This window comes from Hyperolius riggenbachi, chromosome 9 (genome assembly GCF_040937935.1).
Source record: "Hyperolius riggenbachi isolate aHypRig1 chromosome 9, aHypRig1.pri, whole genome shotgun sequence".
Lineage (NCBI taxonomy): Eukaryota > Metazoa > Chordata > Amphibia > Anura > Hyperoliidae > Hyperolius > Hyperolius riggenbachi.
In genome coordinates this window covers 46,824,835-46,844,417 of record NC_090654.1, presented here as the reverse complement: position 1 = coordinate 46,844,417, position 19,583 = coordinate 46,824,835, and the positions used below count along the sequence as shown (strand labels likewise).

General features: G+C 46.7%; 1 protein-coding gene across 8 annotated transcripts in view; it reads left to right on the top strand.

Moving 5' to 3' along the window:
• NDUFAF3 (NADH:ubiquinone oxidoreductase complex assembly factor 3) overlaps positions 1–19,583 on the top strand; it is a 139,942-nt gene that overhangs the window by 8,873 nt on the left and 111,486 nt on the right. For 2 of the 8 annotated variants that reach the window (XM_068252680.1, XM_068252673.1), the window contains exon 1: positions 9,331–9,437. The exons of the other annotated variants lie outside the window; for them this stretch is intronic. The gene's annotated coding sequence lies outside the window, so the exon portion shown is untranslated. Of the gene's footprint in view, positions 1–9,330; positions 9,438–19,583 lie in introns of those variants that run through there. 8 annotated transcript variants of the gene reach the window in all.

The following is a 19,583-nucleotide window of genomic DNA, read 5'->3' as shown; positions in this document are numbered from 1 at the left end:
TCCACTTATCAGAAATCCTGTGCGGTTTTGTGTGCAGGAAAAATCTGCACGGTAGAGCCATCAGGCGGTGTGCGATTCGCATACAATGTATTTAATAGGAAATTCGCATGCGTTTTCGTATGCGGATTTTACCGCAAATTCGTGGGCGTTTTCGCATAAAATCAATGTAAAAGCACGCAGGCACTGACATGGTTAAGTTTACATACTTACTAACATATGCGAAAACACCCGCGAATTCGCGGTAAAATTCGCATCCCCGTGTGAATTTATTTTCACGTTTTCTGCTAGTAATTCGCACCGCACAAGTGGAAACGGGCCCTTGGACCTTCATCACTGGGTAAGCAGCCTTTATTTTTTATCTTTTTAAAATGTTATACACATTGGGTGCCTCTCATCCCTTGTACCACCCTCTTTTTAAATCTTGATTGAAAAGGGGTGATGAGCGGTATCTTGGCCATGTCTAACCTATTGCCCCACCTCCTGATTTGCACAGGGGAAACGACATGGGGGTCCCCATAAGAAAACTATACAAACTAGTAATAATAGGCTCCATGGCCTATGATTTATGCATAGCAGTCGCTTCAGATTATTGTGCCTGCAGTACCCAGAATGACCACTGGAGGCCACCTCTCGCACACACTCCACCAATCCTTTCTATAAAATCTCCTATCCTGCAGGTGCAGAAGCAGACTATGGCAGCCTCCCTCAGACAGATATTTTTAGGAGCTACAATTGAATATTTATTGAATGCTTATTTATCAGTTTTAAGTGGAGAGCAGAAAAGATCAAGATTAGTAATGATTAACATTTTTAAACTCATATTTTGGCTACCAGAATCAGAATTATCTTTATTTCGCCAAGTACGCCAGATAACGTACCGGGAATTGTGTGTGGTGCACATGGCATTGGCAGAGACAGGACAAGACAAAATAGACATGAAAATAAGTCATATTATACATGGTACAGACAATAGATACAGTACTGAACAATGCAAGACCTGCAGTATACAGGTCCGTGAGTCAATTTGGGTTGTAGGGAGAGGACTGCGTGTGAGTTCATGGTTCAGAGTGGGCAACAGATACAGTCTGTGATGCCTGATACAGTTCATAATTCAGCGTGGGCAACAGAAATAATCCATGAATCAGAAAATATCAGGGTGGGCAACAGTTGCATGAAGCAGTTCGTAGTTCAGGGTGGGCAGCGGGTACAGACCAGGTGTCGGTTACGGGTTTGTTTCCCAAGGACTACAGTGTTTGGGCCTGGCAGGAGTTAGAGTTTAGTAGGAGGACTGCCTGGGGAAAGAAGGTGCACTTGCGCCTGGTGGTCCTGGAGGCAATTGCTCCAGGACCAGCGTATGATCGCAGAACCATAATTATATTGACGATTATCAACTTCATTCTCTTGAACTGTTGGAAGGATTGTCAGCTGTGACTATTTTGTGGATGGATAGTGTAATGATTAAGGGCTCTGCCTCTGACACAGGTGACCTGGGTTCAAACCTCGGCTCTTCCTGTTCAGTAAGCCAGCGCCTATTCAGTAAGGAGAATTTGGACAAGACTCCCTAACACCGCTACTGCCTACTGAGCGCACCCTAGTGGCTGCAGCTCTGGCACTCTGAGTCCCCTGGGAGAAATGTGCTATATAAATGTTCTGTGTCTTGTCTGTGTCCTGGTAGAAACAGTAGAGGTAAGTAGCTACTGACTTCTATAATGGCAAGTTAAAGGGACAATATGCGGGTAAACAGGGTGTTTAGAAACACACTGCAAATCTCCATTGCTGTTTATGGTAATCATCAAATGGACATAGCTAGCGCTATCTGGCAATCTCTAGGATGGCAGTTAAAGGGGTACTATGGTGGGAAAAAAAACATAAAATAAACATTTGAATCTACATATAAATTATTAAAGCACATGTGCACTTGTATCTGGTTCTGAGATTGACTATTCTTTACATTAATCTGACACCCTGCAGCTTTTCTGACAGGGTTTGGATCAAAGCATTCCCTCTCAGGGGGTTCTTACTGCTGTGCAGCCTATTTTATAAATGTACCTGTAACTGACAGCTAATTGGGAGGAGGTGCAGCAAGGTTGTACACAATCAATTCTGAGTGGATAATGTTTCCTGTGAGGCGGAGAAAGCAGTAGGGCTGTGCCACTACTCCTTCCTCACATGTCTATCAGTTACAGGTACATTCAAAAAATCAGTTGCTCTGCAGTAAGAACCCCCTGAGAGGGAAGGCTTTGATCCAAACCCTGTTAGTAAAGCTGCAGGATGTCAGTATAATGTAAAGAATAATAGTGAGCACTCATTATTTTGGCTCTACATATACTTTGACGCTGTAATCAGCTTGAGGAAGTGGGCTCAGAACCACGAAACGTCTGTGCTACATTTCATTTTCATATGAGATTGTTGTTACTTGAGGTAAGCCACCTCCCCTTTTTCCTTTTATCTGTTTTGAACTCAGTTTTATCTACTCCTAGGTGCCTCTTACTACTTTAGAACACTGTGAAGCATGCTCTATAACACACATGTCAAACTCCGGCCCGCGGGCCAAATCTGGCCCTCAGAGCCATTAAATTTGGCCCCCAAGTGGTTTTGCCACTTTGCATTATGTTTGGCCCACTCTAGACCACCAGGGAAGCTATATTGGATGTGAAGCCCTAGATCACCAGGGAAGCCATATGAGGAAGGTAGAGGAAAGCACTAAACACTAGGGAACTGTATAGGGGAGGGTGGGGGGCACTAGACACCAGGGAACTGTATAGGGGAGGGTGGGGGCCACTTGACACCGGGGAACTGTATAGGCATTGCAGGGGAGCCATGCCATTAGACACCAGGGGACTTTATAAAGGAAGGAAGGTGTCTACTAGACATTGAGGTTGGCCCGTGACTTGGTCCTAGTGTTCGATTTTGGCCCACTTTGTATTTGAGTTTGACACCCCAGCTCTATAATAATAAATAGGTAAATGTGAGTGTTCGTTTCATGTTTTTTTTCCGACATAGTTCTCCTTTAAACTTATTGCCGCTATTTAAATATGATGAGAGTGCATCATGATCTTACATTTCTAATGAAATTGTCAATCCTATACATTTTTGTGATCTCTTTAGCCGATAGCCACATTTATTAAAGAAGTATGAAACTCGGCATTTCCTCTTTGCTCCTATTTACAGCAATAAATCTACCGCCAAAAAAAACAAACATTGTAGCAGAACAGCATTTAGGCCTCCTTTGCAGTAGGACGATGCATTTTGATGCAACGTTAAAGTCACAACGCAAATTACAACGCAATGCCCCCAAAAAGTCGCAACACAACTTAACCACTTCCGGACCACAGTGCTCAACCCCCCTAAAGACCAGGCTATTTTTAGTTACATTGGCCACTGCAGCTTTAAGGCCAAGCTGCAGGGCTGCACAACACAACACAGCACACTAGTGATACCCTCCCTTTTCTCCCCACCAACAGAGCTGTCAGTTGGTGGGCTCTGATCACCCCCCCCCCCCCCCCTTGTTTATTTTTTTTAAATCAATATTTATGTTACCTTTTTTTTAAATAAAAATGACTATTTTTTTTCTTTTTAGCCCGGCTCCCTCCCTCCCTCCTTCCCCCCTCTAGTCAATCAGCGTGGATCAGCTGTCATAGGCTTCAGCCTATGACAGCCGATCACTCCCCAGCCTCAGGAGGGGACAGCTGTGTCACACGGCTGTCCCCAGTACAGTGCTGCTGCTAATCACAGCACTGTACATGTTAATTAGCAGCGATCGCCGCTCGGAGACTGAAGGCAGGACAGAGCTCCGCCCCCCGAGCAGGAGATGCGCGCGCAGCCTGCGCACGATCTCCTGCAAACTGCAGCCCGTGACTTGATGCCAATCGGCGTTGGGCGGTCCTGGGGATGCCACCGTGGCCACACCCATTGGCGTGAGGCGGTCCTGGGGAGGTTAATGCCCCGTTATGGTCGCATACAGTAGAACATACAGGTAATAAAAAGTTTGTTTCCAAGTCATTACTGAGCATGTGCAAACAGTCCAACGCAGCTAATATTGTGTATAACGCACTTCATGCAGCACTTTCACTTAACGTGCAGCGTTAGTCAGCAACGCAACATGTGCCCTGTGAATGGGGCATTGATTTTTCATTGCAGTGAGTTATTCTGCGTTAAATGTTGTTTTAACGTGCGACTTTAACGTTGCACTGTGAAAGAGGCCTCAAACAGTTAAACACAGCACCTTGTTCTTCAGTGGAAAGCTCCTTGCTTCAGTGGGCAGCTTCTAGCCGAGGTGATAACATTATCTTTTGTTTACATTCCTTTGTCTGCTACATTCCTAGCTGTGCTGAAAATGAGCTCTCTCTGCTGTAGAAGCAGAGAGCTGAGAAGTGATCACTAGATACAGGTCCTTCTCAAAACATTAGCATATTGTGATAAAGTTCATTATTTTCTGTAATGTACTGATAAACATTAGACTTTCATATATTTTAGATTCATTACACACAACTGAAGTAGTTCAAGCCTTTTATTGTTTTAATATTGATGATTTTGGCATACAGCTCATGAAAACCCAAAATTCCTATCTCAAAAACTTAGCATATTTCATCCGACCAATAAAAGAAAAGTGTTTTTAAAACAAAAAAAGTCAACCTTCAAATAATTATGTTCAGTTATGCACCCAATACTTGGTCGGGAATCCTTTTGCAGAAATGACTGCTTCAATGCGGCGTGGCATGGAGGCAATCAGTCTGTGGCACTGCTCAGGTGTTATGGAGGCCCAGGATGCTTCAATAGCGGCCTTAAGCTCATCCAGAGTGTTGGGTCTTGCATCTCTCAACTTTCTCTTCACAATATCCCACAGATTCTCTATGGGGTTCAGGTCAGGAGAGTTGGCAGGCTAATTGAGCACAGTAATACCATGGTCAGTAAACCATTTACCAGTGGTTTTCGCACTGTGAGCAGGTGCCAGGTCGTGCTGAAAAATGAAATCTTCATTTCCATGAAGCTTTTCAGCAGATGGAAGCATGAAGTGCTCCAAAATCTCCTGATAGCTAGCTGCATTGGCCCTGCCCTTGATAAAACACAGTGCACCAACACCAGCAGCTGGCATGGCACCCCAGACCATCACTGACTGTGGGTACTTGACAATGGACTTCAGGCATTTTGGCATTTCCCTCTCCCCAGTCTTCCTCCAGACTCTGGCACCTTGATTTCCGAATGACATGTAAAAGTTGCTTTCATCCAAAAAAAGTACTTTGGACCACTGAGCAACAGTCCAGTGCTGCTTCTCTGTAGCCCAGGTCAGGCGCTTCTGCCGCTGTTTCTGGTTCAAAAGTGGGTGCATGCTTCCATCTGCGGAAAAGCTTTATGGAGATGAAGATTTCATTTTTCAGCACGACCTGGCACCTGCTCACAGTGCGAAAAAACACTGGTAAATGGTTTACTGACCATGGTATTACTGTGCTCAATTGGCCTGCCAACTCTCCTGACCTGAACCCCATAGAGAATCTGTGGGATATTGTGAAGAGAAAGTTGAGAGACGCAAGACCCAACACTCTGGATGAGCTTAAAGTGAACCTTAACTGGTGGGGAAAAAAAATTCACTTACCTGGGGGCTTTCCCGAGCCTCCTGCAGCTGTCCTGTGCCCGCGCTGGTCCTTCGGTGCCCTCCGGTCTCCCTCCGCGGCTAAGTTTTATTTTCGGACGACTGGCAGTCGTCCGAAAACGAAACTTAGCCGCGGAGGGAGACCGGAGGGCACCGAAGGACCGGCGCGGGCACAGGACGGCTGCGGGAGGCTTGGGAAAGCCCCCAGGTAAGTGAATTTTTTTTTCCCCACCAGTTAAGGTTCCCTTTAAGGCCGCCATCGAAGCATCCTGGGCCTCCATAACACCTGAGCAGTGCCACAGGCTGATTGCCTCCATGCACACCGCATTGAAGCAGTCATTTCTGCAAAAGGATTCCCGACCAAGTATTGAGTGCATAACTGAAAATAATTATTTGAAGGTTGACTTTTTTTTGTTTTAAAAACAATTTCTTTTATTGGTCGGATGAAAGATGCTAATTTTTTGAGATAGGAATTTTAGGTTTTCATGAGATGTATGCCAAAATCATCAATATTAAACCAATAAAAGGCTTGAACTACTTCAGTTGTGTGTATTTGAATCTAAAATATATGAAAGTCTAATGTTTATCAGTACATTACAGAAAATAATGAACTTTATCACAATATGCTAATTTTTTGAGAAGGACCTGTAGTTTCATGTGTAAATACAGCAGCTGTGCAAGAAAATGCAATGGCAGCTTTCAGAGCAGATAAACTAGTACTATTGGAAATTGTAATTTGTAAACAGACACTATTACTTGTGCACAAAAGCAAATATGGTGACTGTATGGGCAATGAAAAATAGGAAAACACATTTTTATTGTATTATCTCCCCTTAATATGGTGATCTGAAGAGTGTCATTTAGCTGCAGAAATAGCACACTTTTTCTGGCGACCAGCTACCAACAGTTTTATAAATACGATTCGTAGTTTCAGGATCGCCGTCACCGAGGTGGAATGGACTAATAGGGCTGGTGCAAACCATGAGTGCTTCTGAACGCTTTTAAAAATGCCAGCACTTTGCAAAGCGCTTGGCTAATGTATTTGAACGGGATGGTGCACACCAGAGCTATGTGATTTTTTTCTCCCAAACGCAAACTCGGGTCCTGCAGCATTTCTGCTGATTTCTGAGGCCATTCAGCCTCAATGTTTAGTATAGGAAAGTGGAAAATCACTCTGAAAAGTGCTAGATCAGAGTGATTTTCCAAGCGTTTTTGTTACAGAAGCTGTTCAGTTCCAGTCACAGAAAATAGAAAAACGCTACACCAAAACCCTCCAAAAAACGCTAGGCATGATTAGAAAATCGCTAGGCACATGCCTAGAATCGCTCTGAAAAATCACTTCAAAAAGCGCTGAGCACTTTTTGGTGTATCATTCTCAGTGCAGCAGGTTAGCACTCACACAGGTGGAAGGGACCATAGCTGTATTATTCTGAGTGCAGCAGGCTAGCACTCACACAGGTGGAAGGGACTATAGCTGTATTATTTTGGGTGCAGCAGATTAGCACTCACACAGGTGGAAGGGACCATAGCTGTATTATTCTGAGTGCAGCAGGCTAGCACTCACACAGGTAGAGGGGACCATAGCTGTATTATTCTGAATGCAGCAAGTTAGCATTCACACAGGTGGAAGGGACCATTGCTGTATTACTCTGGGTGCAGCAGGTTAGCACTCACACAGGTGGAAGGGACTATAGCTGTATTATTTTGGGTGCAGCAGATTAGCACTCACACAGGTGGAAGGGACCATAGCTGTATTATTCTGAGTGCAGCAGGCTAGCACTCACACAGGTAGAGGGGACCATAGCTGTATTATTCTGAATGCAGCAAGTTAGCATTCACACAGGTGGAAGGGACCATTGCTGTATTACTCTGGGTGCAGCAGGCTAGCGCTCACACAGGTGGAAGGGACTATAGCTGTATTATTTTGGGTGCAGCAGATTAGCACTCACACAGGTAATAGGGACCATAGCTGTATTACTCTGAGTGCTGCAGGCTAGCACTCACACAGGTGGAAGGGACCATAGCTGTATTACTCTGAGTGCAGCAGGCTAGCACTCACACAGGTGGAAGGGACAATAGCTGTATTATTTTGGGTGCAGCAGGTTAGCACTCACACAGGTGGAAGGGACTATAGCTGTATTATTTTGGGTGCAGCAGATTAGCACTCACACAGGTGGAAGGGACCATAGCTGTATTATTCTGAGTGCAGCAGGTTAGCACTCACACAGGTGGAAGGGACCATAGCTGTAGTATTCTGAGTGCAGCAGGTTAGCACTCACACAGGTGGAAGGGACCATAGCTGTATTATTCTGAGTGCAGCAGGTTAGCACTCACACAGGTGGAAGGGACCATAGCTGTATTATTCTGAGTGCAGCAGGTTAGCACTCACACAGGTGGAAGGGACCATAGCTGTATTATTCTGAGTGCAGCAGGTTAGCATTCACACAGGTGGAAGGGACCATTGCTGTATTACTCTGGGTGCAGCAGGTTAGCACTCACACAGGTGGAAGGGACCATAGCTGTAGTATTCTGAGTGCAGCAGGTTAGCACTCACACAGGTGACAGCTGCTGCATTAGACTTTTGACTACCAGGTCTCTCTAACAGTCATTAGAGCCTTTCTAGTCTTTGGCATATGCTGAAGTCTATTCAGTATAGGCCCATATAATTACCCAGCGGTAATTAGCAGGCACTCAGTCGGCAAAATTGCTAATTAGAGGCCTGTCATTATACAGCTGCTTATGGAAAAAAAAACACATGCTAAACACCAAATTTGCCTCTGTTCATTAGGTCACTCACATTGTCTTTATTGTCCTTACCAGCCATGTTTTTGGAGGGAGCTGGTGTGAAACGTTTTGCAGATTGTCAGCTTCCTGAAATAAAATTCTGAGTCTTAACCTCTTGAGGACTGCAGTGCTAAACCCCCTAGTGACCAGGCCATTTTAAGCAAAATGTGCCACTGCAGCTTTAAGGCTAAGCTGCAGATCCGCACAACACAGCACACACGTGATTTCCCCCCCCTTTTCTCCCCACCAACAGAGCTCTCTGTTGGTGGGGTCTGATCGCCCCCAGATTGTTTATTTTTTTGGTTGCAAATATTTTTGTTTCTTTTTTTTTAAAAAAAGCGTGTTCTTTTAAATATATTCCCTCCCTCCCTCCCTCCTTCCCCACAGCCAGCCAATTGTGGCGATCGGCTGTCATAGGCTTCTGCCTATGAGAGCCGATCGCTCTCCAGTGTCCCAGGGGGACAGCCGTGTCACATGGCTGTCCCCAGTACAGCGCTGCTGCCGATCGCAGCGCTGTACGGGTAAATAGACGGCGATCACGCCGTCTATCAGTCTCCCGAGCGGCAATAGCCGCTCGGAGACTGAAGAGGTGGCGGAGCTCCGCCCTCCGAGAATGAGATGCGCGCGCAGGCGTGCGCGCGATCTCATTCAAAACAGAGCCCCAGGACTTTACGCCAATTGGCGTTAGGCGGTCCTGGGGCTGCCGCCGCGGCCACGCCTACCGGCGTGACGCGGTCGGCAAGAGGTTAAGGTGACGTATGTGCCCATTGTAGTATGTCGCCAATGGATCCTTGTCTGAGAGGACCAGTATCCCAAAAATCGTAACATTTTAAATACATGTAAACACATACAAATACGAAGTACATTGCTTCCAGAGTAAAATGAGCTATAAATTACACTTAGTAAATGGCAGTTGCTCCGTCCAACTGCCAAAAGAAGTGGTCAGCGAGATGGACTAGCCCAAAACCTCTTGGTTCTGTCAGATTTCTACTTTGTAGTTGTCTGTGTAGCAGCAACTTGCAAGGGGTAGGGGACTGTTATAGAGGAAGTGGCCGCAGAGAAGGTAAGACGAGCGGCGGCCGCATGGAGGGACTGCCTATCTGGCAACCTATACTGGGGGCAACTATACTGGATACCTATACTGGGCCTGGGGGCAACTATACTGGCTACCTATACTGGGCATGGGGGCAACTATACTGGCTACCTATACTGGGCCTGGGGGCAACTATACTGGCTACCTATACTGGGTCTGGGGGCAACTACACTGGCTACCTATACTGGGCATGGGGGTAACTATGCTGGCTACCTATACTGGGCATGGGGGCAACTATACTGGCTACTTATAACTGGGCCTCTGAGCAACTATACTGGCTACCTATACTGGGCTTGTGGGTAACTATACTGGCTACCTATACTGGGCCTGGGGGCAACTATACTGGCTACCTATACTGGGCATGGGGGTAACTATACTGGCTACCTATACTGGGCATTCGGGCAACTATACTGGCTACCTATACTGGGGGTAACTATACTGGCTACCTATACTGGGCATGGGGGCAACTATACTGGCTACTTATACTGGGCCTCTGAACAACTATACTGGCTACCTATACTGGGGGTAACTATACTGGCTACCTATACTGGGGGCAGCCATACTGGCTACCTATGCTGGGGGCAGCCATACTGGCTACCTATACTGGGGGCAGCCATACTGGCTACCTATACTGGGGGCAGCCATACTGGCTACCTATACTGGGGGCAGCCATACTGGCTACCTATACTGGGGGCAGCCATACTGGCTACCTATACTGGGGGCAACTATACTGGCTACCTATACTGGGGGCAACTATACTGGCTACCTATACTGGGGGCAGCCATACTGGCTACCTATACGGGGGGCAACTATACTGGCTACCTATACTGGGGGCAACTATACTGGCTACCTATACTGGGGGCAACTATACTGGCTACCTATACTGTAGGCAACTATATTGACTACCTACTGGGGGTACCTATCTGGCTGACCTATACAGGGAGCACCTATACCTGGCCACCTACGTACCGTTACTGAGGCTGTTTGGTTCTTTTTTCTTTTTTGTAAGCACCGCAGCAATAATAAAGGGGGCATCCTCACAAGTTTATCTCAGGCAGCAAAAAGTCTAGACAAGCCTTACAAGGGATGATATATTTACCTCTTCGGGATCCAACACCTGCGCAGTAGAGTGGATCGATCGGGTTCGGCTATTTGCGCTTTAACCCAAATGAAGAGCAGCTAGTGCACCTGCGCAGGATCGCGGTAGGTAAATACTTACCTCGCCGTACTTGGGGGACCCTGGCACTTCAATGGAGGGACGGTAGGATCCAGAGGCTTCCCCCTCCCGAGGTAAGTATCCCCCAGAGGTTTTTTTTATCATTATAGGCTTTCTTTAAGAGTACATTTGAAATCGGCGCCGGTAGACTTGGGCGCAGGATACAGCGCTATAAGGCTGATCCTGCTTCTGCACAAGTCCGGGCCGATTTAATTACTATTCCCCCTCCAGGCCGCCATGGATAGTGGGAGAATGAAATAATTCGGCTTCCAGCGATTGCTGGAAGCCGAATTATTATGTTTTTAAGCAACCTCGGCTCCGTCTTCTGACGGAGCCGACGTTACTCACTGGGAGTGATTCCTATTGAAGTCTATGGAGGTGCCGGCTGCACCCAAATCTAGCAGTGCTGAAAAGCACTGCTCCGTTCTTTAATTCCCGTTTTTTACTTTTTTAAACAGTTTTTAAGTGTTTTATACTTTTTGGGGCACCTCCGTCCCTCACAAGTTTTAAGCATATCCTCAGAACTGGTTTGCTTTGAGTTTTTTCCGGAAAGAGTTCATGTAGACTGGCGTGAGGAGCTCTGGTGTAGATGAGACATTATCTGTGTTTAGCTGAAGAACCCCCCACATTATAATCATTTCTCAACTGTTCATCTTCAGGCTGTTGTCTCTCCATCCTGCTATGCAGATCACACATCGCATTCCCACGTTTATCATTCGTTTGCTGAGATCTCATGCCCAGCTGACTCCCTGTGCCGAGAGGGTAAACGGTGACATTATTATATTTACTTGGCAAATGGGAATGAGAACAGCAAAGAGCTTGGAGGTAAATGCTGCAGAGTGAAACCATGTTTTTTTTTTTTTTTTTAATATATATTTACCAGAATTTGGGGTAGTGGGTGACACTGAGTCAGAGGATTAGTCATAAGGCATTTCCTCAGTGACAGAATTATACATTGCAACACGGACACAATGTCTGTTACCACAAACTGTATGAGTGAGAGTGGAGTACAAAAGAAAAGGATTCTGATTTCCTGGGACGGCCACAAGAGGAGAAAGTCCTTGCAAATGTTCATTCATGGTTTCTTGCACTCAAAGGAAATCTAAAGCCTGTAAAAAAAAAAGAAACCGTGGATCTTACCTGGGGCTTCTTGCAGCCCCCTGCCGTCCTCCTGTGCCTGCGCCATCCTTCCGAGACCCTCCAGCCAGCAGCGACGACCCTCTCAAAGCTGGCAAGCAACACGTCTCTTAATCACGTCTCCATGCGTGGCAGCGTTCTACGTATGTGCAGTGTTTGAGAATCAATACTGGGCAAGTGCAGAACGCTCCCAATGACAGGAGCACAATCAGTGTGTGCTTGGCTCATGGCTGCGCATGCACAGTAGCCAGCCACCTTTGAAGGGGTTGCCGCTGCTCGCTGGAGGGTCTCGGAAGGACAGCATGGGCACAGGCTGCAAGAAGGCACAGGTAAGTTCAACTTTTTTTTTTTGTTGGCTTAAAGCGGAACTAAAGAATCAAGCAAAAATAAAAGTTTACCTGGGGCTTCTGCCAGACCCCCGCAGCCGACCTATGCCCACAAAGTTTCCAAACAATCTTCTGTTCCTCCGCTGTTGCTCACTTTTCTTCACGCAGTGGAAGCCGACTTCTAAGTCGACGTCCACTGCGCCTTGGCCACGTGCATCCTCATACGTGGTCCCGTGGCCAAGAGCAGGACGTGCAGTATGCTCCCGACGATGGGAGCATGAACGAGGATGCGCGGCCGCGCAGGCACAGTGGACACCCACTGTGTGAAGTGAAAGTGAGCAGCGGTGGAGGAACTTTGTGGGCACAGGTTGGCTGCAGGAGGCTGGCAGAAGCCCCAGTTAAGTGAAACTCTTATTTTTGCAGTACTCTTCGGTTGCGCTTTAAGTATTCCTTTAACATGGGCGTCCGCACGTTAGGCAAAATGGGGCGGACGCCTCCCCCGGCGTCATCTGCACCCCCCTGGCCGTCCCCGCCGAGTATAGTAGTTATTATAAGTCACCTTCCGCCGCCGTCCCACGCAGCCTTTCCTGTCCCAGCAGCTATTGCGTTGGTAACAGCACCCCTTGTGATGACGTGACTGCATGTCATCACATGGGGAGCTGTTACCAATGCGACGGATGCCAGGACAGGAAGGAGATTGAAGCTGTGTGGGACGGCGGTGGAAGGTGAGTTATAATAACTACTATGCCCGCTCCTCCCACTGCAGGGCACCTACCTATCTAACCTATATAGCGGGCATCTACCTATCTAACCTTTACTGGAGGCACCTACTTATCTAATCTATACTGGAGGCACCTACCTATCTAAACTATACTGTGGACACCTACCTATCTAACCTATACAGCGGGCTCCTACCTATCTAACCTATGCTGGGGGAACCTACCTATCTAACCTATGCTGGGGGAACCTACCCATCTAACCTATACTGAAGGCACTAAACAATGGGGGTCCCTGTCTCTTCCTAAACGGGGGGGCACCTGTGTCGGAGGCGCTCACAATCTAATTCCTACTATAGTCCTAATCTAATGTCCCACCATTGCTAAATTCATGTAAATTTGGCTCCACTCATGACCACACCCATGTCCTGATCTATGGCCACGCCCTACCCCCATTTTTTGGCACTGCACAGCTTTCTCCCTGTGCTCATGGCTTTCCCACCCTTCAGAAAATTTTCTGTGGACGCCCATGCCTTTTAAAGGGGACCTAAAGTCAGAGGGATATGGAGGCTGCCATATTTATTTGATTTTAAACAATACCAATTGCCTACAATAAATTCAGCACAGGTTCAGTACATTTCTCAGAATAAACACCTCCGCGCCCAAATTCACAGGAGTTACCAACATCAAGTAAAAGGGAGGCTTACCAGCCCATATCAAACCAAACCTATACATACCCCCCAGCTTTTTGAGATGAGAAAGTGGGACACTTTAAGACACGCCCATGCCACACCTCTAATCACGCCCTAACCACACCCATAGCCATGCATACTACTAAAAATGAATGCGCAAAAGATGTGATTTTTAACAATCAAACCACACTGGTCGTTTCTATCATCACTAGTTTCTCTCCATATTAACATTTTAAATTAAGAAATAAATCAATTTAAAGAATGGGAATAAAGTGTGGATCCAATTAACCTCCCTGGCAGTAATCCCGACCTGAGCGTGGGCTTCGCTTTGTGAGCTGAATTTTGACTACTCTCTGCCTGCCTTATTTGTACAGTTTCACAATTTTTTAAGTTTATTCATTAATTTAATTGATTCAACAAATTTGTGTTCTAGTCTTTTATTTATATGCAGAATGTCAACCAGGCTTTTATTCAGACATATTTTGGTAAGATATGACTTAAAGAGACTCTGAAGCGAGAATAAAATTCGCTTCAGAGCTCATATTTAGCAGGGGCATGTGTGCCCCTGCTAAACCGCCGATATCGCGCCGCTAAACGGGGTCCCTTCACCCCCAAACCCACCCCCGCAAACCTTTGTCGTCTTCTTGGTCGCAGATTTTCTCTTCCTGGAGGCAGGGCTAACGGCTGCAGCCCTGCCTCCAGTTGCGTCTATCAGCGGCGCATCGCCGCCTCTCCCCCGCCCCTCTCAGTGAAGGGCGGGGGAGAGGCGGAGATACGCGCTGACAGACGCGTGTGGGGCAGGGCTGCGGCGGTTAGCCCTGCCCCAATGCGGAAGCGCTCCCCGGCTGTACGGAGGGGATTTGGGGGTGAAGGGACCCCCGTTAAGCCGCGGGATAGCGGCGTTTTAGCAGGGGCACACATGCCCCTGCTATCTATGAGGTCTGAAGCGAGATTTATTCTCCTGGGGGTGCTTGCTCCCATGACCTTCCGGCATGTGACATGGATTTAAACATGCCAGCGGAAAACAGACTCAGGCAGCACAGGTGGAAAGATATCAGGGTGCCCAGGCATGATGGTCAGTTGGCTTTGAGAGGCACATAGCTATTCTAGGGTGGAGGGTGGTGGCTTCCTAATTCTTGTATTGCAGGGGGCACATGGCTACTTAATTGCGATGTCTGATGGACACGTGACTACCAAATTCTGATGCCTGGGAGAACATGGCTACTGAATTCTTGTACATGGGTACACACGGCTATTCAACTCTTGAATCTGGTTGGCACATGGCTACCTAACTGTAGAACTTGAGGGCACATGGCTACCTAATCCTGGTACCTGGGGGTGCTTGTCTACCTAATTCTGATATGTGGGAACACATGGTTACTTAGTTCTTGTATCTCAGGGACACGTGGCAACATACTTCTGGGATCTGGAAACACATGGAAGCTTAATTTTCATACTTGGGGGATTCACAAGATCAACTGAGACCAACTAACCAGAGAGTGATATGGAGGCTGCCATATTTATTTCCTTTTAAACAATACCAGTTGCCTGGCAGTCCTGCTGAGCTTTCATGCATCAGTAGTGTCTGAATCACACATCTGAAACACACATGCAATCAAACTTTAAGTCTAACATCTGATTGGCATGCTTGTTCAGAGTCTATGGCTAAAAGTATTAGAGGAAGAGGATCAGCAAGACAGCCAGGCAATGTGCATTATTAAAGGGACTCCGAGCACCTTTCAATGTAAAAATCGCAGCTGCCATCTTGGCTATGTTATAACTTCTGGGTCATCCATGTCTTCTCTGTTAGAGAAGTGCATCACTGAATGAAGCAGGAAGAGGAAGTGACACGCATGGCCATTGCAAGAGGCTCCTCCAGAGGGGTCATAGCATGACTTTGTTGGAAGTCATCTGGCTTAATGGTGTATTGGGTGAGTCTAATTTACAGGGTTAAAAGACAACTGTAACAAAAATTGTAAAATTCATACATATAAATCATACTATAAATCACTTGTCTCCTATGTTGCTGTCACTTAGAGTAGGCAGTAAAAATCTGTCATTTTTTCGACTAGTCCATCTCCTCATGGAGGATTCTCAGTTATTTCCAAAAATACTAACTGAACTGTAGTTGGTTGGTCCAATTGCCAAAATAATGTGCAAACGAGTAGGAAAGCTGGGTTAAATCTTTGTATAGATCCTTTCCCGGGAATTATTTTGTAAAGAATACAGGAGATACTGACAATACCCCATGAGGAGATGGACTAGTCCAAAACCTGTCAGATCTTTCATCTTTTTACTACCTACTTACTGTAAGTTACAGCAACATAGTAAAAAATGAATTTATAGTATATTTTATTCTGGGGAAATATAATGGGAAAAAATTAGATATATATAAAATGTTTCTGGTGTTATTCAGACACTTCTGCAGCTAAACAGACCAGCAGGGCTGCCAGGGAACTGGTATTGTTTAAAGAGTCTGAAGCGAGAATACAACTCGCTTTTTACCTTATATTCAGCAGGGGCATGTTTGCCCCTGCTAAATGCCGCTGTCCCGCGGCAGAACGCAAAATCCACAACCAACTTGGTCGTAGATTTTGCTGCTCCTGTGGGCAGGGCTAATGGCCGCAGCCCTGCCTCTCAGCGCGTCTATCAGCGGCGGATCTCCGCCTCTCCCCGCCTCTCTCAGTGAAGGAAGACTGAGAGGGGCGGGGAGAGGCGGCGATCAGCGCTGATAGATGCGCTGAGAGGCAGGGCTATAGCAGTTAGCCCTGCCTCAAGCCGGAAGCCATCCCCGCACAGAGGGGATCTGCTGCGGGATAGCTGTGTTTTAGCAGGGGCAAACATGCCCCTGCTGAATATAAGGTAAAAAGCGAGTTTTATTCTCGCTTCAGACTCTCTTTAACAGAAAATAAACATGGCAGCCTCCATAGTCTTCTCACTTCAGTTGCCCTTTAAGGAGAGAGAAGGCTCCGAGTCCTATAGAGCCCTCTCCTCTCTCAGTCCCCTTGTTGCAGCGCTGGCTCCACAGTTTGAATCCCCCGCCGTGAAGGAGGCTTCAGAAGTCTTCAGGAGCCGAGTCCTTCCCGGAGACAGGATGCTCCATACTGCGCACGTGCGAGTGCTAGAGAGAGGGCGCTTGCATGTGTGCAGTATGGAGCAGCCTGTCTTTAGGAGCCCTCTGGTTCCCGAAGACTCCTGAAGCCTCCTTTGCGGCAGAGAGAGACAGCAGTATTCAACCAAATTGGTTGAATACTGCTCCAGGGGAGCCAGTACTGGAACAGGGATGGAGAGAGGAGCGGGAAGACTCTATAGCAGGGCTTTTCATCCTTTTCACTCATTGTACCACTTTTTTCACCTGAAACATTTCAAGTACCACCAGTGAGCCAGCGCAGTAGATCTGACCCGATCAAGCTAGGCTGTTTCCAATGGAGAGCCGCAAATGCACATGCACTCATACCAACAAGGAGATCTTCCAGGGGTTCCAGTGCTGGGTCCCCTCTACTGAGGAATGAGGAAGCCTTCTTTAGGATCCAGAGGGTTTCTCCTATGGGGAACTTTTTTCTTACAGGTACACTTTAAGAAAGGGCGGGGGGGGGGGGGGCATGTGGGAGGGGAATAGCAGGATTAATTGGTGTGGGGAAAAAAAGATTAAAATTAGATTACTAGCTTACAGACTGCCATTATTAGCAGTCTGTAGGTAGATTGGCACTATAGGTACCATTTTAATATAGGTAGCCTCACCCACCACCTTAGAGCTGGGCAGTGACTTGCTACAAAGTTCGGTTCCCCCTTACTTGCTCCTCTCTGTGCTGTCCCGCGTAATAATTCAGACCTTAGATCAGTGGTAACCCGGCGGCAGTAAAGAGACAGCAAGACGAGCGGTCCACACTGACGACAGGGCAGCACAGCGAGGGGAAGCCATCGTTTGTGGAGGCAGGACGGGACCAGGACAAGTGGCAGATGGGCAATTAAGTAGCAGGCAAACTTAGAATGTACCACCTGGCCGACGCCAAAGTACCACAAGTTGAAAAGCCCTGCTCTATAGGACCCAGAGCCTTCCCTTAGGTAACTATCTGGCTCTTTTATTTTTTTAACGATTACCATTCACTTTAACACTGATGCTTTCTGCATGTGGGGAGGAGCCAATTCCTGTGTTCTTGTAAAGGTATCCATTAACGGTACAATTTTTTTCATCAGATGCAATCTTTCGGTGCAGTTTTTCATATTGAAAGTAATTGGAAGGTAAATATCGATTTTTCCCATAAACAGCTAAAGCATTTCTCTCTTCCAATTAGATTGTAAAATCTAACATTTGGATTGATTAAATGTTGTCTTCCAATCGATCAAACAATCATTTTACATCAATTTTTGCCCCATACTGCACTGTACAGCCCGATCATAAAAATTGCGTGGAAAGATTACATCTGATGACGAAATTGTATCATTAATGGGCACCTCTATGGATTTTAGTTTACTGTCTGCAAACACTAACGTAAAGAAATCTGTGTATGAAAATCTTTCTACAAACCTTATTGAAATTACAGAAGGAGAAGATTTTGAATGCTACTCTTTATTCATTGTGTTGCCAGTCAGTAGCACACAGTACAGAGCAGGCAGTACAAGTGTTCATATTACAATTTCACAATGTTTGCTTTTTGCACAATACACAGCTGGAATGAGAGTTGAAAAAGACTTTAAACACGTGGACAGGTTCCAAAGGTATTTGCATATCTGCTCCCATCCCTCCCCCCCCCCCCCCCACCACCAAGTAGGCCTGAACGCAGAACTACCTCTCTGCTCTAAAACATAAGCAAAAGCATAATAACCTTTAAAGACATCTTTGTTACAGCTGATACAAATCCTGCAATACATTTGCAGTGTGTGTACTTCCTGCTTTCGTGGAAGCAGACATATGGTTAACATCCTGTGTATCTAAATTAGCTGCTCTGCCGAAGCAGCCAGCTATCACTGCTGAGTGATCAAATTACATTTGTGATTAGTCACAAATGAGGGAGAATTAGACAGGCTAATGGTAACCTCTCATAATACACTTAACTGACCCTACCATATGTCTAACGTGTAGTGCAGGCTTTCTCAACCAAAGTTCGAGTAGCCTGCAGGGGCTCCTTGGCGGTTTCCCCCATTGTGGTGGCAGGAGAAGTATGATAGAGCACACACTTAATTGTGGGTTAGAATATTAATGAGCACATTAATTAAAAGCACTAGAATAAGCAGACACTGCAAGGGCTGGTGCACACCAGAGCGGTGTTTGAAAACGACTTGGTTAATGTATTTCAATGGGCTGGTGCACACCAGAGCGGCTCGTTTTACCACAAACGCAAACTCGGGGGCTGCAGCATTTTTGAGACCTCTGAGGTGTTTCTGCCTCAATGTTAAAGTATAGAAAGGTGGAAAACCGCTCTGAAAAACGCTAGATCCGAGAGGTTTTCCAGGCGTTTGTTACAGAAGCTCTTCAGTAACAGCTTTACTGTAACAATTTATAAAATCTGCTACACAAAACACTCTGCACTGGCCCTTGTAGGGGGTAGTGAAATAAACAGCCACATCAGAGCAAGGACAAGGTCCTCCAGCACCCAAGGCTGAGACACCAAAGTGCGCCCCTCCATCCCTACCACCCCAGCCCTCACATGCTCATTGCTATTAAACTAAGAGGCGTCCCAGGGCCCCCAACATCTTAATCTATTGTTATCTGGCTTGCAGTCACTGCCATGCATCCCCTTTTATTTCTCCCTGCTTTAAACACAATACAGGAATGATAGCTGAGTGAGTTGTGCGCCCCCTCCTACACTGCGCCCTGAGGCTAGAGCCTCTCTCGCCTCAGCCCAGCCCTGAGCTAAGCTACACCTACTTTAAAGAGGAACTGTAACGACAAAACGGCCCCTGGGGGGTACTCACCTCGGGTGGGGGAAGCCTCCGGATCCTAATGAGGCTTCCCACGCCATCCTCCATCCGTCAGGGGTTTCGCTGCAGCCCTCCGTGCAGCGGTGACGTAATATTTACCTTCCCGG